We start from the raw sequence: 23527 nt of genomic DNA on the forward strand, positions 1-23527 counted from the left end.
CTTTCTATCACTTTTTTTTTATTAGTGAGACACCATGAGGTACAGTTGTAGACTTACAAATTTTTGTGCTTGGGTTTCAATTATACAATGATCAAATGCCCATCCCTCCACCAGTGATTTAACTCCAGATAGTGTGCCCAGTTTCTCTTTGCTTCAGCTTTTGCTTTCACCTGGTCTGTCCAGGTTCAGGTTGACTTGCCACAGCAGTATGCTGCTAAGTCTGTAAAAATGACACCCCCATGCTGTCAAATCTGTCCTCCCTCCCTCCTTCCCACCTCTCAACCTCTCCACCTCTCCCTCCCTTCCATCCTCCTTCCCTCCCTTCCTTCCTCCTCCCTCCCTCCCTCCCCCTTCTTCCTTCCTTCCTTCCTTCCTTCCTTCCTTCCTTCCTTCCTTCCTTCCTTCCTTCCTTCCTCTCTCTCTTTTTCTTTTTCTTTCTCTTTCCTTCCCTTCCTCCCAACCTCCTACCCACCCTCCCTTCCTCCTACCCACCCTCCCTCTTTCCCTCTCTCTCCCTCTCTCTCTCTCTCTCCCTCTCTTTCTTTCTTTCTTTCTTTCTTTCTTTCTTTCTTTCTTTCTTTCTTTCTCTTTTTCTTTCTCTTTCTTTCTCTTCCCTCCCTCCCTCCTTCCCTCCCTCCCCCCTCCTTCCCTCCCTCCCTCTTTCCTTCTCTATCTCCCCCTCTCTCTTTTTCTTTTTTCTTTCCTTCTTTCTCAATGGTGCTCAGGGTTTACTCCTGGCTCCTCCCTTTTGGTGAGGCTCAGGAAACCATATGTAATGCCAGGGGTTGAACCTGGGTCAGCCAAATGTAAGGCAGATACTCTACCTATCCCCATTGTACTATCACTCCAGTCCCCAAATCATTAATTCATTTTGTCACATTGACGTACTAAGCAGATATTGACTTGAGAGCCCTGTTTTGTTTAGACTGAAGCGTTATTCAAACGAAAGTGGGAACATAGCTAGATCTTCATTTCAGTGTTTTTGTTGTTATGATTGACATTGATCATGGTGTCAGGTGTTGAACTCAAGGTCTTGAGCCCTCAAACTTCATATGCAGAGAGGGTGGATCCTTACCTAGACAGGGTGAGGGAGATGTCAGGCCAGACCTTGGACTCCAGGGATCTCCCTATTTTCTGATCACTTCAAGGGTGAGTGTCTGCTTTGCTGTTTTGGAAAGGCAGCTCAGCCCTCCAGAGAAAGGCTCATGTGCAGAGTCTAGTGGGCTCTGCCCAGCCTCCTTCAGCCCTGTTCTCTGCCCCTCAGCAGCCGGTCTGTACTGAGACTCCTCTGTGTGGGGGTCAGCAGGGGTGTGTACTTCCTGACACAGGTGGAGCTGCTTGGTAGGAAAATTTGGAGGTCTTACAATGGTTTCTCAGCTGACTGGCTTCCGAGTTGGGAAGTTGTAAGGAATAACTTTTATTTAGCATTTTATTTGTGTCCACCTAGATGGTTGTCCTAAGTTAGCATACTGTAGAATATTTAAAAAGAAAGCCTAAGAAATACAAGATTGTCTCTGCCCAGGGAACTGTTGATCAGTTTACCTCCATTTTATTTTCTTAAATCTGTAGCATGCATGAAATGGTAAAAATGAAAAAAGAACCCTCATTTACTGCTTCTGGAATATGGATGGTAAATGGAAAACTATATTTTCTTTTCCTGTCATTGATACATAAAACATTTTTAATCTTTGACTGCAGCAAAACATCTGTTTTATTTTAAACACTTTCTCAGGGCACTGGTAGGTTAGTGCATTTAAGGTTGAAGGACTTGGTTCCTATGTATGTGTTTTGGGTAGATTCTTAGTTATTTTAATCTATCTCACTTGTGGATGTGTTGAAAAAAAAATAGCACCAAATTCTTTACCTTGTTGACTTGCCAAAGATTAATAGCATCTTTTTTTTTTTCATTTAAAAAAATTCTGGAGGAGCTAAAGTTTATGTTTATATATGAATGTATGTATTGGCTGCAATAACAATTTTATTATGTAGACTCAAGATTGAATTGAGAACTTTCAGCATTTTAGTTGATTTACTAATAGATTTATAGTTCATAGTCATTATAGGAATCATTTTGTTAGTGTTGTATTGTAGATAGCCTTGCTTAAAGGAGAAGAATGATGTGGAAGTAATAAAAATTAAAAGAAGCTCTTTTTATACATGTATTATTATATATACATATGTAATATACGTATAATATATTTATGTGTATATGTATGTATACATACATATATACATACACATATATAAGTTGTGCTCAACAGTACTTACCTATTCAGGGATGCTTTGCCATCAGAAACATAGTCTAGGTGCTTTCTGACCTGAATTTCTCCTTTATCTGGTTGGTCTCCAGGAGAAGATAAGGAGGATGAGTGGAGTACAAATTGGGTCAGGTGGGTTTTGGGTGGATCATGAACTGATATGGCCTTAACCTCTAAACTTAGTGTACTTTTATGTGCGTGAGTGCATTTTTTGAGGAAAAAAGAGTTCAAGTCTTTCCTTAGATTCTCAGAAGGCAGTTTGGTGTCTGTTTTTCTCTCTCCACCAAAGCCCCTCAGGGTGGGGGTCACTGTTCTCTGAGGACTGTCGGAAGACTACTGCCGTTGAGGGGAAGAGGGAAATGCAGTCTGAGTCTCCCAGGTTTTCTAAACCAGCATCTGCTCGTGAGTCTAGAGGTAGAAAGCAGAAGAGTAGTGACCTATGTTTATAACGATGTTCATGTGCTCCTTAAGTGCGTGGGCATTGGAGAAATTTCTGGCACAGAGGATATTAGACATAGCTACTTTTTTTTTAAACTTTTATTAATTTTTCCTTTGTAAACTATTTTATCGACTGAAGTTCTGTGATTTACAGTATGGTAATGATGGCTTCTCATGCACATAATTTCAACATCAAGTACACCCACTTCCCTCCCCCAAGGACCCAAGTGCCCCTCACTTTTCAAACATTCCTCCTACCCCCAAGTCAGTTGTGTGGCTCAGTTCCTCTGTTGTGGTACCTTTGGCTCTTTGTTGCTATCTTGCTGTGTATCTTTAAATCCTCCATAGGAGTGAGATCAGTTTGTATCAATCCTATTCTTTCTGAATGCCTTCACTCAGCATGGGATTGGATGTGGTTAAGCAGAGTTACTGCACCTTCACCACCAGGAAAGTGCTCAGTACCCTTTACCACTGTCATTTTGCCCCTTCTGATTCCTTTCTCTTGGAACTTAACTCAGTTCCATCCACATCACAGCAAATTTCATTATTTTGTTCTCTCTTTGAGCTACCTAGTAACTTACGGCAGTGCTGAGAACAGTAGCGGAGATGCGGAGATGTTGCTGTTGTCATCTGTGCGGGCATTGATCTCCTTTGGGCTATTTATTGTGTTCCAGGCACAACCCTCAGATCACATGTCTACAACAATCAAAAAAATCTGTGCTACTGCAGCTGCCGGGAAGCAAGATGACTGGACTTGGTTTAAAAAAAATTTATTTAAAATTAAAAGAAAAAATGTCATTGTAGCTTAGGTAAATGGTTATAATACTCTTAACATTTAGGAGTTTGATGTACAAATGTAATTACATTTAGGAGTTTGATGTAATTACAGCTCACCATCCTCCAAGTGCCCATAGCCCAAGCTCTCTCCCTTTTTTTTAGAGGGGGGCACACTTGGTGATGCTTTGGGCTAACTTCTAACTCTGTACTCCTGGCGGGGATCAGAGACCATATTGGATGCTGGGGATCAAACTGATCAGCTGTGTGAAGGGTGAAGTGCCTCTTCTGCTGTATTATTGCTTTGTTTGGTCCCATTCTTTCTTTAATTTTTTTTTTTTTTTGCTTTTTGGGTCACACCTGGCGATGCACAGGGGTTACTCCTGATTCTGCACTCAGGAATCACCCCTGGCAGTGCTCAGGGGATCTTATGGGATGCTGGGAATCGAACTCTGGTCAGCCGTGTGCAAGGTAAACGCCCTACCTGCTGTGCTATTGCTCCAGCCCCAATTTTTTTTTTTTTTGCAGTTTTGGTAACATGATTACATTAGTAGTTGGGCTTGGTTCTTGAGGTCACACATGAGGATATTTTCATTCATCAATACCACTTACTTTTCTAGTCACCCTCCCCCACCCCCATCTACATGGTGAAGAGAATATTTCCAGAGCATGAGTCATTCTCTGCACTGCTACATATATGTCAGAGAAAAGTCAGGAGAGTAACAACCGACATCAAGACATGTGCTGGTGGAATTTTTTTTTCTTTTTAAAGATTTTTTTTTAACTCATAGGTGAGATCACATGGTTAAAATAGTGGAACTCTTTATGCAATTTGGTTGAGCAGAGTTATGGTACCTCCACCACCATGAAAGTGCCCGGGACCCTCCACCACTGTCATCATGTCACTTCTGATTCCCCTCCCCACACTCCCCAGTCTTCTTGTTCCTCTGCTTGACACTCTCGTTACTGTAGCCAAAGCCTAGTGGTTTGGTATTGTTTTCACAAATCACAAATCGCAAATCATCCTGTTAATTGTCGATTGCCTCGAGCGGGCCCCAGTAACGTCTCCTTCATCCTAGCCCTGAGATTATATTAAAGGCTCTTTAGGAGAATGAGACCCATCATTGTTACTGGTATTTGGCATATTGGGTACGCCACAGGGAGTTTGCCAGACTCTGCCGTGTGGGCAGGCTACATTCAGTATCGTTTTATAGGGAATTAATTTACTTGTTTCTTAAGAGTGGTGAACCCAATGTGTGGGTTTCCCAGTGACTGAAGAAGACTGCCCTGGGGTGGATCCTCTTAGATTTTCAGTTGGGAGAAATTTTTCTTGGTTCTTGGGTGCCAGACATGACTGACTTAATTCACCATTTGGGATTGGATTAGCAAGACTCCAGAATGAGTGACATCGAAGTATCTGTTATTGCTATATGAGGAATTATATAAATGTATAGGCTTTGGAGGCATTTGGCTGATCAAACATACGTGGAACATTGTTAAGGGTTCATATATTTTTTGTTATTGTTTTGGGGTCATACCTAGTGTGCTCAGGGCTCTGTACTCAGCAGTTACTCCTGGCGTCTGGAGTAGGCTCCATGGAAGGCAAGTGCCCTACCTGTATAGCGTTGCTCCAGGTCCAAGCACTCTTATTTCATATTGTGTTGCTTAAGTTTCTGGTAAAAACTTTCTTTTAGATTGGGTTTTTGGGTTTTCTGCAGATTGCTGACTGTCTCTTGAATATTTGTCATTTCTTTTCTCACCTGAAGTGAGTTCCTTTCCCATTTTTACTTGTTGCTCTCTCATATCTTCTTAGGTTCATTTCGGGTAATGCTTTGTCCGTGACGCTTCCCTCTGCATCTTGGAGGGAAGGGCTTCATGCCCTTGAATACACTGCATGTATGTTTGGATACACTGTATGAACTTAGAGAGTGAAGGGGAGAAGGTAGAACATGAAGACAGGTCTGTGTGACATGAGCCTGCAGGGTACAAGACCAGGAATTTGGAATTTATTGTACTAGAAATTGAGAGCATCTAGTGTTTGCAGAGGTAGCTAAGCCTGGATTGCAGTGTTGACTGGGGAAGGGGGGCAAGGGAATAGTTAGGAGCGCCTACAACAGAAAACAGAGACAGAGTCTTTAGCTTTAAGGTATCTGAGCCGCTCTGATGGTCTGTCTGCCACAGTAGGACCTTTAGGTAATTGATTATGTTGAAATTCTTTTATACCATGTTCTGAGCATAGAGACTTACAGCAAAATCTCATTTTCCCTAATGCACTCTGATAAAGACCCATTCCTGACTCCATGGACAGGATGGTAAAGAGATTCCATGGTGTGAGTTTCTAGGATGGAGCTTGAAATTTACACATCAAAGGAAGTGATATTCATCTCTCTTTCTTTTATATTTCATTTTGTTTTTTGTTGGTTTTGGGGCCACACTTGGTGCTTCTCAGGGGACCACGTGGTGTCAGGTATCAAACCTGGGCCTCCTACATGAAATTTGTACACGCAATCCTTTGAACTATTTCTTCAGCCCTGAGTGATAGTTGGGCAGTCCGAAGACTAATCCAGAATCTTGTTTTGATGGTGTTAAAAGGAAGCAAATTTCAGCAATCAGGGTCCAATTTTTTTCAGCTCAGCATGAAGCCAGATGTCTCACTATTGCTTAGCTTCCCCTCTGCCCTGTACAAAACACTTTAATTATGAAAAGAAATTGTAAAGAGCCAAAGATACACTGTAGTTGGTCTGGTTTGTGTGTGTGTGTGTGTGTGTGTGTGTGTGTGTGTGTGTGTGTATGTACACATATATGCCATTTTAACTTATAAGGTTAGTTTCTAAATTAGAGTGTTCAGAGCTTGTCAGAGAACTAAAGAATTTATTTTAAGAAAAGTATGCCTCCTGGCATTCACTGATCGTGGAAATTATGGAAAATAATTGTCAGGAACATGGCGGCAGCTGCAGAAGCCAAGCAGAGGTCCGAACTGTGGGAGGTTGCAGTGCTAGACTCAGTGTACCCCGTGCTGGAAGTGGGTTACGCGCATAATAGCCGCCTTCTACTTGCCTTGTTCCATCAACTTAGTTATTTTTGTCAATATGAAAAGCAAAAGAATAGCACTTCTATGAAGAGTCTTCACAGAAAATGTATTCCTTTGACCACTTTCCATAAAATGTGAAGTCAATTTCTTTTCTATTTTTAATCATGAAAGTAAAGCCCGGAAGCTTCAATTTCTGTGTAATGGAAAGATCTAACTTTGTGGCTTTGTTTCCATTTTCCATTCCTGCTCGCTCAGGAACATGATGCCCACATAATATCCCCCGAGCAGTGGCTCTGTTCAGGAGTCACAGTGCTGTTTGACTGCAGAGGCAGGGCAAAGAATGTTATTAACTGATGGTGTCATTGCTGGGTCATGAAACCTTCAGGGAACCAGTACAATTTCTATAAAATTTCATTTCCCAATTCAGAAGGGATATGACCTCATGCTTTGTGTATTTTTTTTTGGGGGGGGGGGATTTCATGTTGTCCATTTGTCACCTATGTTTTCTCCAGGGAAGAGTCTCATATTATTAGTAAAAAAATTTCATGCAGTTTATTAACTGGGAAGTACCCATTTAGAAATGTTATTTTTCACTAGCAAGAATTTTATAGTATTCCTGGGTAGAAAGTTATTTTTATAGTAGCAGCACTTTTCTTGTCTTTTTTTTCTCATGAGTTTTATGTCCATTTTTGTTTAATATAATACATAAAATCGATGTCCTTTAAATAGTTCACTAAATATACTTTTGCTTATAATCACTCATTTCCAGAGGAAACACCATTAGTAAATCTGCTTTCTTTCAGACTGAATAAAAGTGTTGACTCATATTTATACATACCCATAGAAAACATGGTGCTTCTGTATATCTGTAAATATAATTGTTTTGGTAATTATGGTAAAATATACATAAGACATACAATTTTAACTATTTGGTACAGTTGGGCTAGCAGTAAGTAAAAACTTGTTCATGATTGGGTTTTGGTCATATAATATTCCAACACCTGTCATTTCACCATTGCACATAAGGGTATTTTCATGTGCTTTTTGGTTACTTTATTGTCTTCTTTGGGAAAACAACCATTCAGGATCTTTTCTCTCTTTTGAATTAGGTTTAAAAAATTTGTTTTGGGTTATTGTTGAATTGTCAAAATTTGTTTTCTAATTTGAATATTAACTTTTTGGTAGCTGTTTCATTTACAAATATCATCTCCCATTCCAGTGATTTCCATTTTATTCAATTGATAGTGCCCTATGATTCACAAAAGTTTACACTTTAATTAAGTTTTTCCGCTTATTCCCCGAGTAGCTCTGTGGCTGCCATCTTCCAGAGCTCATTAGACAATCCAGGTACGGGCTAGCAGTGATGAGACACATTGGAAGAACAGTATGAAAGGGCTTTTTTCCTGAACTATCTGACAGTAAGTGATCAATCTGATGTCTCATTGTTCCCTAAACCATTATCGTCTACTTCATGTAATCAAATATATATATTTTTGCCATATCTGATAATGCTTATGGGACCATGTGGTGCCAGGGATTGAACCCAGGGCCCCTGCATGCAGCGCATGTGCTACAGAGCATGTGTATGAGCCATCTCCCTATGAGCCATCTCCCCATCTCTAAGGACAGTCTTTCAAAGACCTAAAAAAAATCTACTAAAGTGAGAGTAGTAGGGGCTGGAGAGATAGCACAGAAGGTCAGGCACTTGCCAAGAGTAAGCTCTGAGCACTGCTGGGTAGGGCCCCAACTAGCCATGATAGAGGGAAGGGGTCACTCTGAAGGACGAACAGGTGATAGAAGGTACTAAAGTGATATTCATGATATCAAAGGGCTTTTTAAATATTGTAACAATATTGTAAACTACCATGCCTGGAAGGAACAAGATAAAGAAAGGAAGACCTCCCGTAGAGGCAGACTGGGGTGTGAAGGGAAACTAGGAATATTGGTGAAGGGAAGTAGACAGTGGTGAAGAAATTTACATCTAATTTGTATTTTTTGACTTTAAGAGTCTATCATGTGGATATATTATATTTTAATTGAACTGTTCCCCTGTTGGTTGACCTTTGGGGTTATTGACAGTTTTTTTTTTTTTGCTGTTACTAAAACAGCAAAATGATGTTGATGTAAAAAATCATTCTTGTGTAGACTTCTTTTTGTTGACCTTCTAGGCAGTAGACTTATTATGATTAAAAAAATTGAAATACTTCAAACATGCTAACATACAGAGAATAGTATAGTAACACCCACCTCTACTAATAGGACTTGCTCAAAGTTATTGTTTCATTGGTTGAAAATCATTGCTTATTAGGACATAGTCTCAAAAGTGTGGCTTTATTTGAGGGAGAGATATTTTTCAGAAAAGCAGTGAGATTTTTAAAAAGCATAAATGTACATACTTAACACCCAGAGTTGACTGTGAATAAACACCAGGTAGACTCAGCCAGTTTTTCTTTCAGGTTTCCTCATGTCTTACTAGAATTTAGTAAAGTGAAATGGGAGGATGACTCATGGAAGGTTAAGCATAGTGTACCTGAGAACATGCATGCTCAGAACCAGTTGAGATTCTACCTTGGATACTTTATTTGGTTCTGGTATTAGTTCTGATATTGGGGAAGATGAGGAGTTTGTTCAGGAACTCATTTCAAGCCTCTTTCAGTCCCCAGGATATATTTGTGGTAGGTCCATACTAATGCCTGATGTTAAACCAGTCAAGGGAAGAAGGAAAGGAATCAGAACCCAGCTTTTCTCCCCAAGCTAGGTGAATTAGAATTCTCTAGAGGTAAATAAATGCATAACTTCAGGACAGAGAAGTAATAATAGGTAATCTCAAAAGTTTTATTGAACAGTCTCATTTTACCTGAGGAAAAGAGCACGGAGAAGGAGGATCCTGTCTCCTTTTTCATACACCCGCAGGGAGAGAGTTGTGTGTCACTGCATTGCCAAGCCCTTGGAGTTCTTGGGGACTTTTGCCAGAAACAAAGACATGCTATTTAAATCTATTCCACTGGGTCCAGAGAGATAGGATAGTGGGTAAGTTTATTGCCTTGCACATGGCCAGCCCAGCATAGTACATGGTCTCCTGAACACTACCAGGATTGAAATCTGAACCCAGAGCTAGAAGTCAGCTCTGAGCATAGCCAGGTGTGGCCCCCAACCCCCCCCCCCCCCCCAGAATCATTCTACTGAGAATAAGTAAGTTATTAATATGAATTTGGTTATCTTTATATTGCCAGTCACAAAGGTCACAAAGTTTCGCATTGCCTGAGTTCCATGGGACTTCACTCATGCATGAGGCTCGGCTCGTGCATGTAGAATGCAGCCTGGAGTGTGGCTGTGGTTGGGTAGTGGAGGTTTGCTGCCAGGGCGGGGAGGGCTCTCACCTGCCCTCCTCTGGGGCGCCCAAGTGAAAACAGCCTGGTGTGGATTCTGGTGGCCTCATTTTATGCTCCCTTCTGGGAGAAGCAGCCGTGAGTTCTGGAAGGTGGCCAATGAGATTACCTGGTGCTGGCTAACTACCGAGAATATCCTACCTGCACAGAAGAGCCTGGCAAGCTACCTGTGGCTTATTCGATATGCCAAAAACAGTAACAGTAACGGGCCTCATTCCCCTGACCCTGAAAGAGCCTCCAGTATGGCAGCGTTGGGAAAGATGAATAAGGAGAGGCTGCTAAAATCTCAGGGTTATGGAGAAGTTACTGGCGCTCACTCGAGTAAATTAATGAACAATGGGATGACAGTGATACAGTGATGTAGTGATATATTGTCAGTGCCATTTAGAATAGCAGATTTAGTGTGCTCTTTGACTCTGCTGGGGAGGCTTCCTATAATCCCCCAGCAAATTTAACTCATGTTAATTGAGTATAACTGAAATTATATAGTTAGTATTTTGTAGCTTTTATTTGCATAACGAAAACTTTCCTTTTTTTCTTTTGTTCTTGGGCCACACCTGGCTGTGGTCAGGACTTACTTCTGGCTTTGCACTCATGGATCACTTCTGGCAGTGCTTGGGGACCATAAGGGATGCCAGATATGGAATCTGGATGTTACGTGCAAGACAGGAGTCTTCCAGCTAGACTGTCTCTCTAGACCCATGGTATTTTGTCTTTACTTAAATGGTAGAAATAAGCAAAGAAATAAGCAAAGCAGTTACTGTAGTATAACACTGTTTTGTTCTTCTTCAGGTAGCTTAGGTTTATTGGGTCACGCCCATCTAAGGACACTGAACTTGTATTGTAAGCAATGTCCTTTCTGTATGGACACAGGAAGAGAGTTAATATTATGCTTTGTAACTTGGGAGTTGATTGACTCCGAATAATATTTACTCCTGGGCATCTGCTTTCTTGACTCAGTTGCCCTTAGTTCCTAGCACCCCCAAAGCAGGGTCCCAACGAGGGACTGAATGGACCCAGGGCAAGATGTGAGCTACCCTGGCATCGAAATGGGCCAGGCCAAAGCGCCACGATACTCAACTCTAAGTTGAGGGCATGATCATGGACAAATGCTGTCATGATCCAAAAGTAAGTAACAACGAGACTAGGACCCTGCTGGAGCTAGGAAGATTAACCTGGCCTGAGGACTGCGGAATGTATAGTGAGATGTTCTCAGGAAGAACCAAACTAAGTTTATATCTTTCTGTACTCATACAGAATTACATTGCTAGAAATACTAGAAGTAGATTTATTACAACTATTTAAGTAGATCACTAACTGAGGGAAGAACACACCCTTGTTGGGATCCCACCCTTGAGCGAATCTCCTAGTAATCTGGAGTAATCTCTTTAGATGAGATTTTATCCTTGAGTTAATCTCCTGGAGGAGTGGTCTTACCTCTCATTGTTGATTTGTCAATATTCAACCCACCTTTATGTCACCACCTTACGTGATTGCTATATAAACTAAGACTGTAAGCTTGGGGAATGGAGAGTCAGAGCGAGAGGGGCTCAAGCTTGAGAGAAAGAACAGCTGTCCTAATCCAGGCCACACACAGAGCTCAAGAGCACTGAACGCAGGTGGTGAGAAAGAGCCATCCAGTGAGCCCATGAATACACAACCTTTGGCGTGCTAAGATTTTACAGCTGGCGTCCCTTGGGCGGGCTCGAGCTACCAACTAAGGGGTTCAAGAGCACTGAACGCGGGCAGTGAGAAAGAGCCATCCAGTGAGCCTGTGAACATACAACCTTTGGTGTGCTAAGATTTTACAAGTTGCCTTTTTTTTTTTCGGGTCTCACTTCATGTATATTATACCAACTCTTCCTACCTTTTGCTAGTTAATAAGGAAGGACCAACAGGAAGAGAAAGTATAGTTTGCCTTCTATTTCTTTTTCCTTCGGTGTCATTACATTCAGGGTAAATAGGGTCTACTACAGGGAAGTGACAAATATAAGAAAAATTATGGTCAGGCCTCGCTCTTTCATATTTCTTATTGCATTATTGTCCTCATGGTGTACTCAAAGCAAGGTCTGGAAAATGTGACCTTGGTGCTGCCAGCACCCCTTCCTTCTCATAACAGATGGCACTCATTTCTCTGCGCTCCTTTTACTTCTGCTGTACTCTGATACTGAGGATACACTGAAATCCCTGCTGAGTGCTGCAATCCGTGAGTGGGGCAGCAAGGGAAGGCCGGGGACCCAGATTGTGCCAATGTCCTCTGCCATGCGCATGCTTTGTTGTCCCAGTAGACTTCATCCACAGACACAACTCTAAGAGGCATTTATTAACAATTTCAGCATGGTGATAGCAGTGCCAGGATTCTGTGTGCTTGCTTACTACGGTAATGTGCCCAGAAAGACAGTCCTGCTGTCTTGCTATAGTCTGCCACACTCAACACACCACACTGGTGGGCACCTCCTCTTGTGCCTTCCCTTCTCCATAGTGGATCGTTCTCCTTATGCTCCCCCATCCACCCCGATTCATGGTGCAGCTTGCCCCAACCCCTATCCCTATTCTTTACTTCCAGAGCTCTTCGTTTATTCTAAGTTGTACCACCCTCTAAAATATTCTAACTATATCTACTGATTATTTACTTGTAAGAATTTGTTTTCTATTTCTCTTCCTAGAATTTAAGTTCTTCATGGACATGAGACCTTAGACCAGGGAAAGGAGTGAGTGCCATAGTCCAGAATTGAATATGTGATGTATGCTGTTGCATGAATGAAGGATATAAAGTAGGCATTACAAATTAATGCAGATGCAAGGATTTCTCAGCAGTAATTGGGCTACTGGTTGGGGGTTGTAGAAAAATGAATAATTTTAGATACATACTTCATACTATCTGTAAATTCCAATGTAATTAAAAAGATAAAGGTAATTAAAAGTCTTGCAGAGAGTACTTACTGGTCATCTTAAATATCAAAATGTATCTTAATGCTGTTGTAATGAAAGCAGCTGGTGTTGGCAGAGTAAGAGAGAAGCATAGTAGGAGATTACATGAGAAACCTCAAAAATAACCTGCTTATGAGCAGTTTGGTATGTAACAGAGGTGACATTTCAGATCAGTGGGCAACAGGTGGATTTTAAACTGGCTTGCTTTTTTTTTTTAATTGAATCACCATGAGATACAGTTATAGACTTTGAAACTTTCATGATTATGTTTCAGTCATGCAGTGATCAAGTACTCATTCCTCCACCAGTACCTATTCTCCACCAACAATGAACAACTGGCTTTTAATATAGATCTTAGGACATTTGGCTAGTTTGAAAAGTTGAATGCTTTCAACTCATTCAGTGTGGCAGCATATACACTAAAACTGGAATGATACAGAGGAAATTAGAATGACCCCCCCATGCATGTTAATGATACAAGTATTTGAAGTTTTTTATATTTTTATTATTATTCAAGTTTTTGGTAGCATCAGGAATTGAACTTAGGCCCTCACACATGCAAGACAAGTGCTCTGCCACTGAGTTTCATCCCCAGTCCCTATAATTTTATTTTAAAGAGGTTATTTAAAAATTTTTTTTTGGTATTTGTTACTTGGTTTGGGGGCCATATCTGGCAGTGCCCTTGAAATACTCCTGGCTCTGTGCTTTGAGGTTGTTCTTGACAGTACTTGGGGGACCAAGCAGTGCTGGGAATCGAACCCCGGATTCCAGAACATGTATTCTGTTTGTTGAGCTGTCACGAGAGGACTTTTTTCTTTTGACTGGTCTTATACAGAGCTGCGTCCCTGCCTCTTTGCCTCTCTCTGTGGGCCTGGTCACTGGTAAAGCTCCAGGTCCTGGTGAGGAAGGCAAGGCTACTCTACTCTGAAACAGTGCAGTTGTTTGTTGTGTTGTCTGAGCAGCAAGACCTTGTAGAGCTCCCGGGTAATTTCAGTGAGTTGCTAATGAGGAAAACTATTCTAGCTGGATCTGGTAAGAATTCCTCCTTTTGAGCCACCAAAAAAAAAAAAAAAACTTGACAAAGAATGCTGCTCCAAAGGTTTCTGGAGGGGCACCAAGACTTAATCTCGGGTCACACTGGACCAGGGACTTGATTTAGGATCTCATGGATGCAAGGCATGTGCTTGAGCTGTCTCTCTGCATCTGAGTGATCTTTTATTTTGCATGTAAATATTAATTTAAAGTAAAGGCCCTCCCGTTGATCATCGATTTGCTCGAGCAGGCCCAGTAATGTCTCCATTGGAGACTTTGTTGTTACTGTGTCTGGCATATCGAATACATCACGGGGAGCTGCCAGGCTCTGCCGTGCGGGTGAGATACTCTCGGTAGCTTGCCAGGCTCTCCGAGAGGGGCAGAGGAATCGAACTCGGGTCGGCCATATTGGCTGCGTGCAAGGCAAACGCCCTACCGCTGTGCTATCGCTCCCACTGTCTAAGAACATGACACTATGGAAAGAGTAGTTGACTTTGGTTAGTTTTTGATTCCACTGTTCTTCCTGCATTAACATATGCCTCAGAGACCTGGGCCCTACGCAAACAAGATGAGAACGCCATTCAGGTCTCCCAAAGAAGAATAGAAAGAGCTATGCTTGGAATATCACGTTTCACTCAAATGAGAAAACGAATCCGGAGTTCTGACATCCGTTGACGATCAAGGATCAGGGACGCTGTCTCATTTGCCAAGGTGTCGAAAATCAGATGGGCTGGTCACGTAATGAGATTTAAAGACGACTGTTGGACTAGAGCTGTTACTGATTGGATTCCACGGGATGTCAAGAGACCACGTGGCCGCCCACCTACCAGATGGTCAGACTTCTTCGTCAAGATCATGAACGATCGGTTTGAGGCCCTTCATGTTCCCGGAGCGAACAGATGCCATTGGGCTACACTAGCACGCGACAGGGACAAATGGAGATGTTACTGGCACCCGCTCGAGCAAATCGACGACTAACGGGAAGTTAAGTGATTAAGTGATTAAGTTTTTGGGATAGTTTGGGCCAATCCGGTGGAGTGGAGGGCTTATTACTGACTCTGTGCTCAGGGATCACTCCAGGTGGTGCTCAGCGGACCAAATGCAGATGTCAAACTGGGGTTTGTAGCATGCAAGGCAAATGCATTAATCCCTATACTCTCTCTCTGACTCCCAAATTTGGTTTTTGAATTCAAAATAAAAATGCTCTTGAAAAAGGGCAGCTTATTAAAGTCAAATGAACTTTTTCTTATTAGTGACATATAATTAATCTGAGAAGTAGATAAGCTAAGCAGAAAAATAACTTGTTTAAAAGTTAGATGTAGATACATATACTTCTAATTAGTATTTTCAGTTTATATAATATTCTGGTGTTCCAATTTTTTCTCTTTTTTAAAAGTGAAACGCTATTGGTAGGAATGTTGTCTGGGTTAGTTTCTATGGAAAAAATAATGTAAATTTCTATAAAAAAGTAAGAATAGTTTCCATATGACCCAGTAATTCCTCGTTTTGGCATCTACCCCCCAAACACAAAAGCATTAACTTTAAAAGATATATGCAAACCTATGGTTATTGTAGCACCATTGCAATCTTTACGATATGGAAACAAACCAAATACCAGCAATAGCTGGGTGGGTAAAACAGTTATAATACACATACACAAACACACACACACACACACAGTAAAATACTATTTAGCCACAAGAAAAGATGTTTTCATGCAGTTTGCTAAAACTTGGATGAACTGGAGGGTGTCATGTTAAGCAAAATAAGTCAGAGGGATCACTTAATCACTTAATCACTTAATCCCCGTTATTCATCGATTTATTTGAGCGGGTGCCAGTAACGTCTCCATTCATCCCGGTTGCGTGTTAGCGTAGCCCAATGGTATCTGTTCGTTCTAGGAATATGCAGAGCCTCAAACCGATCATTTAGGGTCTTGACGAAGAAGTCTGACCATCTTATAGGTGGGCGTCCACGTGATCTTTTGATGTCCCGTGGAATCCAATCAGTAATGGCTCTAGTCCAGCGGTTGTCTGTAAACCTCATTACGTGTCCAGCCCATCTGATTTTTGTTGTCTTGGCAAATGAGACAGCATCCCTGATTCTTGAGCGTTGACGAAGATCAGAACTTCGGATTCTATCTCTCATTTGAGTGAATCGTGATATTCCAAGCATAGTTCTTTCGATTCCTCTTTGAGAGACCCGAATAGCGTTCTCATCCTGTTTTCGTAGGGTCCAGGTCTCTGAGGCATATGTTAATGCAGGAAGAATAGTGGAATCAAAGAGATGTGCTCGTAGCTGGAGGTTCTTTGTCCTTTTAGTTATTTCTTCAATGCTCTTGAAGGCATTCCAAGCCGCTCTCTTCCTCCTGCGCAACTCAGGTGCCAGGTCATTCATCATGTTGATTTCTCGACCTAGGTATATATAACTGTTGCATTCGGAGATGGTGGTTCCGTTGAGAGCGAATGGAGCGTCAGGAACAAGGCTGTTTTTCATAAACATTGTCTTCGTAAGATTCAGCTGTAGTCCGACCTTTCCACATTCACGGTCAAAGTCGTTCAGCATTTGTGCCGCTTGGCTGATGTTTGGTGTTATTAAAACAATGTCATCAGCAAAGCGGAGGTGGTGTAGTTGCCGACCATCTATCTTCACTCCCATGCTTTCCCATTCTAGTCGTCGCATGATGTTCTCGAGGGTGGCACTGAAGAGTTTTGGTGAAATGGTATCACCCTGCCGAACCCCTCTCTTGATATGGATGATTACTTCTTTGTAGAATGGTGAGATCTTGGTAGTGAATCCGTAATAGAGCTCACGAAGGATCTTGATGAATTGAGTTTGTACGCCCTGATTGGCTAGGGCTTCCATGACCGCTTCCGTCTCAACAGAATCAAAGGCCTTCTTTAAATCAATGAACGTTAGACAGAGCGGCATCTTGAACTCCCGAGATACCTCAATGAGCTTGGTTATTGTGTGGATATGGTCGATGGTACTGAATCCTTTTCGGAATCCAGCTTGTTCACATGGTTGTCCTTCATCTAGTGTTCTGCTAATCCTATTCAGGATGATACGAGTGAATAGTTTGTAGATGACAGACAATAGGCAGATTGGGCGATAGTTGCCAATGTTGTGAATGTCTCCTTTCTTGTATAGTAGTACAGTCCTGCTGGTTTTCCATTGGGATGGAACCTTGCATTCAGACAGGTAGCGTGTGAAGAGTCGAGCCAATGTATTGATGAGTACTGATGGTAAGTTCTTCAGGTGTTCAGGTCTGATCTTGTTTGGGCCAGGTGCTCTTTGTTTCTTTACCGACGAGATGGCATGTTGGATTTCGGAAGGGAGAACATTGGGAATGACATATCCATCATGTGGTATGTGGTATGTGGGCAAGTGGATGTGGCTATTAAAGAGATCTGAGTAGAAGTCATGAATAATCTTCTCCATTGCCCTTCTGGAAGATGTGATAGATCCATCATGATGTCGGAGGGCAGTCATCTTGGTTTTGTAGTTGGTGAAGGACAGGCGGGCATTACGAATGTTTTTCCCAGCTTCTGCTGCATCTACCAGTACTGCTGCTCTCCTGTTTTTGAGGTCATCCTTGATGGCTTCTCTGCACTGTTTTGCCAGTTCGGATGTTCGCTTGTGGTTGCCTGAGGCACGTGCCAAGCCACGTTGGCGAATAAGTTCAAGAGTGTTTGAAGAAAGACGGTTTTTTGTGGTTATCTCTCTCTTGGCATTCCTTGCACAATCATGGAGGTGTTGAATCATTCGATCGTATTCCTCATCATTGTTGTCAATGACGGCATCTTCCCATGTTGCCGCAATAGAGCCAAAGAGCTCCCAGTTGGTGGTTGTTCTGGGAGTCCTCTTCTTAAACCTTGCATTCTTTTCTCCTCGTTCTGTGAGGTAGAATTTTGCACGAAGAAGACGGTGGTCCGATCCCGTTTGGAATTTTGGGACAACAGCAACATCGGTTAGGCAAAACCGCCGATTGAATATGATGTGGTCTATTTCATTATGGAACCGTCCATCGGGAGACTCCCATGTCCAACATTTAGATTCAGCCTTTTGGAATTGTGAGTTACCATGGAAGGTTTTGGTTGACATGATGAACTCAGACAGTCTGTCACCCTGTTCGTTCCATTCCAGGCCATGGGTTCCGATGTGGAGTTCATTGACTGATCTTCTTGGTCCTATCTTGGCATTAAAATCACCGACAATGATCTTGTAGAAGGTGTGATCTTCTTTATAGAACGTCTCTAGCTCCATGTAGAATTTCTCAGTTTCTCTTTCACCATAACTGGATGTTGGTGCATAGACAACAAAGATAGAAACTGCCGGTAGTGAGCCACATTTATTCAAGTGTAATCGTCCGATTCGGGATGTTAGGCATTGGAATGAATCAATGCTCGTGACTAAGTTTGTGTTGACAAGGATACCGACACCACCGTCGCCTCTTTTATCACATGTTCCAAGGAACAGTTCTTCTCCAGTGTCGAAAACAGCATGATGGGATTAATGTCTTCTCGTTTCGGTCAGACCAATGATGTCGTACTTGATTTTTCGCGCTTGTACCATAAGGTCTTCAATGGATGCAGCAGATGCCAGCGTACGAGCATTGAAAGTACAGACAATCATTTTTGTTTTTCTGTGTTTTGGCAGCCTATGTCTGCCTTGGTGTTTTATCAGCCTCTCCTTCCATATCCTTCTCGACTCTGCATATTCAGGGTTAGGGAAATGAGATCCATTTATTACTGGATTTGGCATATCAATTTGGTCTATTTGGCATAGACCACGGATAGCTTGCCAGGCTCTGCCGTGCGGTAAGGATATTTAAGGTACCCTGAAAAAAAAAGTCAGAGGGATAAGAACAAATACTGGATGATGTCGCTGTTCTGTGGTACATAGAGAAATAAAATGAAGGGATAGGCAGTATATCCACGGGGAGCTTGCCAGGCTCTGCCGTGTGGGCAGGATACTCTCGGTAGCTTGCCGGGCTCTCCGAGAGGGGCAGAGGAATTGAACCCGGGTGGGCCACGTGCAAGGCAAACACCCTACATGCTGTGCTAATATATGCATATTTTCCCCATGAGATTGGTTGCCTTCTGCTTTAAACTCCATCAAATGTTGTGTAATATTCTTGGTACGTCAGTGGTGTAGCGTATGAGAGGTCTTGCTACTGCACACTCCAGGAATTCTAAAATTTAGAATAGAATGATACAGCAGATTCACTCCCGGGGAGGCTCATCTGAGCCTGTGAAGAGAGGATGTGAGCTTGCTGGCGGTTGGGTTCTGGCTGCTGGGTTCTGGCTGCTGGGGCTCTGTTGGGGTGGGGCGGGAAACTCACTTCTCTGAGTTGCCCTGGATAAGACAGTCTGGCGCGAGGTCTAGAGGCATCTCTGTGGCTTGTTGTTCTTAGTAGTGTCTGCTTTTGACAGGATGGAATTTTTACCCTTTTTCAGCAGAATTAGCTTTATTATTATTTACCATTTTTCTTGAAGCATTGGGATTTAGAATAGTTTTCTGTACGTGCATCATTCCAGCCCTACACTCATGACCAGGGAGCCTGCTTCTCTCCCAGCACCTGTCCCTGCCCCAGTGTCAGCTCATTTCTGAAGACAAATTCCCAGTCCTAATGACTTTGACTTTTTGTTGTTCCCTTACTGTGTTTATTTATATCCAATATATAAGAGAGATATTTCATAAAAATTTGGGCCAGAGCAGTAGCACAATGGGTAACAGGGCTTGCCTTGTATGCGGCCAGCTTGGGTTTGATTCCTGTCAACCCATATGGTCCCCTGCGCACCGCCAGGAATGATTCCTGAGTGCAGAGCCAGGAGTGACCCCTGAGCATTGCCGGGCCATGCTCATGTTTTGTTGCCATACTTATTGCCAGAGCATGGCAACAAAATAAAAATTTTTTATTTACTGTGCAGGTGCTGACACTACACACACAGAACTGAATAAAGCTAAACCTCTTAGAAGTTTTGCTGAATAAAAGGTTGAATTAATGAAGGCTTAATTTTTATTTCAGTTTAATACATATGCAAATAAAAGTATGGTACAGTGTTAAGAGAATTTCCTCTTTTGAATACAATGAATATTTTAATCAGTATTGTGTGTTTATTGTTTGTAAGATCATGTTATTCCAAAAATTCATAGCTTGGAAATGTAACATTATGGATTATGCTTCTGTATTTTATTTTAGTGTATTATTTAAGATACACAGTTATTTCATTTAGTGTTCTTGGTTAGTAGAAAGTTTAGCTATGTTATGATAAATTTAAATTCCATTTAAATTTAATTCCACTATCAACAAAACAAGAACTCTGAGGTTCGGGGTCTGTAATACTGGCTGGGAAATACGAGTCCTTCAGGAATGCTTTTTATTCAATATTTTTATTTTTCAAAGAAGGTCATGAACTCTCTTAATCTAGATACAAATAGCTTCAATTACCACTGAATTTATGTGAGCGATTATAGTAGAATAATGAATTAATCAGTTAGCAGGGTTTTCTAACCATAATATATTAGACCAATTGCTTTTTGTCCAGGCATAGTGAGGCTTGCCTCATTAGAGAGTGTAATAATTTCTGTTTATTGCAAGGGTTTTAATTATGCAGCTTTTTTCCTGAGATGCATTTATAAAACTGTGTATCAGAGAAAATTGCAAACACACAGAGAAAACTATATCACAGGGTACCATGTTACCGTCATCTGGTCTCTGAGATACCGTTACAGAAGAGGAATAATTCTGGGGTATTCCTGTGTACAGGCCATGGCTGTGGCACTTCGTTTGGCTCTCTCCTGTAATAAATGCCATTTCTTTGAGCCTCTCTTTCAGAAATGTGTAGATATATGCATGAATATATCATTGCTCTCTACTGTATTATGGAAGCAACCATATATATGTAAGTAGCAGAAAAGTTAGAAGCATGTATCGCATCCACAGCACAGAATATTGTTCTCCATTTAAAATAATGAAACTGGGGACAGAGTGATAGTACAGCAGGCAGGAGACTTGTTTTGCATGAGGCCAACTTGGGTTTGAAACTTGGCACCCCATATAGTCTCCAAACTCCGCCGGGAATGATTCCTGAGTGCAGAACCAGGAGTAAGCCCTGAGCATAGCAACCCCCCCCCCGCCGCCCCCCCCCCCGACCCCCCCCGCCCCGCCAACAAAGAATGAAGCTAACCTGTTTGTACTGGCATTTTGAGTTAGATAGGAATAGAAGTCAAGACCCTTCACTCCTTCTGTGGGTCCTTTCTTTCTCCCTCCCTCCCTCCCTCCCTCCCTCCCTCCCTCCCTCCTTTCCCTCCTTTTCTATTTTCCTTTGAAACATAAAAATATAACTATCTCATGGTGACACAGTTATTAAAAAAAATTAAAAAAAGACTAACAAGGGGAAAAATAAAACATAGAAAACAGCCATGTTGTCAGTACTGACTTTTTTGGCACTTTGTTAAACTGATACAGCTGCTTCAGATAATTCTGTTGTTCAAGGAGTCTAAGCTACTGATAAATTAGCTGTATTTTTATGGCTCTTGAAGTTTTTAAAAATTTTTAAAATTTATTTTTAAATTGCTCTCATAGTGTCCTGGGAAAGGAGAATAAAGGTCCAGGGCAGGGGCAGGGATTGTGCACAGATGGGAGCCATGTGTCCTGACTCTGCCTGTGCTCCTGACCTCACGGCGGCCTGGGCCTTCATTAAACATCTCAGGGCAGAAAGGCATTGCTCACCTGTCTGAAGACTGGCTTTGCCTTCAGCAAGGTTTTAATAGCCTGGTATCCTGAAGAAGTCTGTTTCCCATGGTCCTGTTGGGCGAATAGTTTCATTGAAAGTCTCTAGACAACTTGATTAATCAGTACCTTGATCTGTACTCCCATCAAAATGCATTGTTCAGTTGATTAGTGAATCACAGTATTTTTATTTTTTGAGGAATTTCAGAACAGAATTGTTTCTGTGAGCCGAGCTCATTTTTTATATATTCTTTTTCTGTTAAAACTATTTTCACTGTGAATTATTTGAGCCAGATAAAAAGAAATTTAAGACTGTAAACACCTTTGTACATGTGATACGAGTCACCTGCAGACTCCAAGAATGGCTCCTCATGACTTCTTTGTAAGTGGTTATTAATGCTGTTCGAGTTCTGCTTAATACCTAGAGGCAACTGTAGACCACCTCTGGCTATTGACTCTCAGGGGTTGTAGATGCCCCCCGCTTAGGAACTCTGTTCAAGGCACACGGAGGGAGTTTGTGGTGAGGGTGGGTGAGCAGTCAGTTCCTGTGGATGAAGCCTTCAAGCAGAGCATGCCCTGAAGGTGTCAGAGGTGACAGTGCCGTGAAGAGTGCGCTGCTCCCATAGCTCTGTGTGGCTGATGGTGTCCTTGCGGGGCCCCTCTTCCTACAGTGTGTCCTGGAGAGAGAACTGGGTGATTCTGTCTTACTTTAAGGGTTTCTCTAAGATAGGAACATCTCAGCGTAGTGTGTATGAGAGAAAGAGAGAGAGAGGAAAGAAAGGAAGAAAAGAAAGAAAAGTAAGAAATCAAAGACAAGGAGGAATTTATGTCTGCATAAAACAGAAGACAGAACATTCCTGACCAAGGGATAAGCTGCTGCAGAGACATGAGAGACATGGCGGGAGGGTGAACATTGTTTATTATTTGTTGATGCCCAATGAAACTGCCTTCTTTAACTTGCTTACAATAACAACATAACTTTTGTTACTTCCCACTGTTTTAGAGCATCAGGGATTTTGGAGTAGTGTGGCTGGTTGTGGCAGTCTCACATGGACTCGCATTCAGTGTGTCAGTCCATGGCCATAGTCTTCTGAGGGTCTGCTTCCAGGTTCAGCCACATGAGTGACAGGTTGATAGGTCTTAGACAGCTGTTTGACACTTGTCTCCAAGATTTCTTGAATATTGTTACTGCAAGCTATTGACTTCCTTGGAGAAAGCTTCCAGGTGACCATGGCAGAAGCTCCTGGGTCTTCTGTGGTCTAGCTTCAGAAGCCCATGCTCTTTGAGTCCTTGATTCACAGGCCGTTCTATGCCACTGGGAGCAGGGGTCGGACCTACAGAAAGACTTGGATCCCAGGAAGTAAGTTATCTGTACTCTCAAGGCGGTGGCTGCTGTACATCATGGGGTTTGGAATCTGCACGCTGCTCAGCACAGCAGGGGCCAGCTGCTATTGGAAGTGGCTCAGGAGCTTGGTATTAGTCATTGAACACTGTTTTCAGCACATTAAAAAATATCTGCAAACTTCGGCGAGCCCTGTAGGATTGAAAGCAGGGAAATAGCATGCTTACTTCGATGGTTTTCAATTTATAACTCTGGTAGAAATGTGGAATGGAAGGAAGTGGTTGGGTGGCAGATATGGGATTCCAGTACTGGTGGAGTCCTCTTTAGAGAAACGCTGCAGGCCTCCCCTCTTTGGGACAGTGGGCTGTATTACATTCCCACTTGTCACCTAACCCATTTCCTTAAAGGAGATTACTAGTTGTTTGAAGGAAGAGAAACTAGTATGAGGACTCTTATTTGTTGTTTTTTTTCTTTTTTTAAAAAATAATTTAATATCTGTGATTAACAAAGTTATTGATAGTTGAGTTTTAGTCATATAAGATTTCAACACCAATTCTGCCACTGGTGTCAGCTTCCCTCCACCAGTGTTCCCAT

General features: G+C 42.1%; 2 protein-coding genes across 3 annotated transcripts in view; both read left to right on the forward strand.

The window, feature by feature from the left end:
* Window positions 1-23527, forward strand: part of DTD1 (D-aminoacyl-tRNA deacylase 1) — a 191876-nt gene that overhangs the window by 57820 nt on the left and 110529 nt on the right. The gene's annotated exons all lie outside the window — the stretch shown is intronic.
* The window catches only part of LOC130030236 (histone H3.1-like), a 70689-nt gene that overhangs the window by 1316 nt on the left and 45846 nt on the right, over window positions 1-23527 (forward strand). The window lies entirely within an intron of this gene.

Source organism: Sorex fumeus, unplaced genomic scaffold, assembly GCF_029834395.1.
Source record: "Sorex fumeus unplaced genomic scaffold, SorFum_2.1 ptg000044l, whole genome shotgun sequence".
Lineage (NCBI taxonomy): Eukaryota > Metazoa > Chordata > Mammalia > Eulipotyphla > Soricidae > Sorex > Sorex fumeus.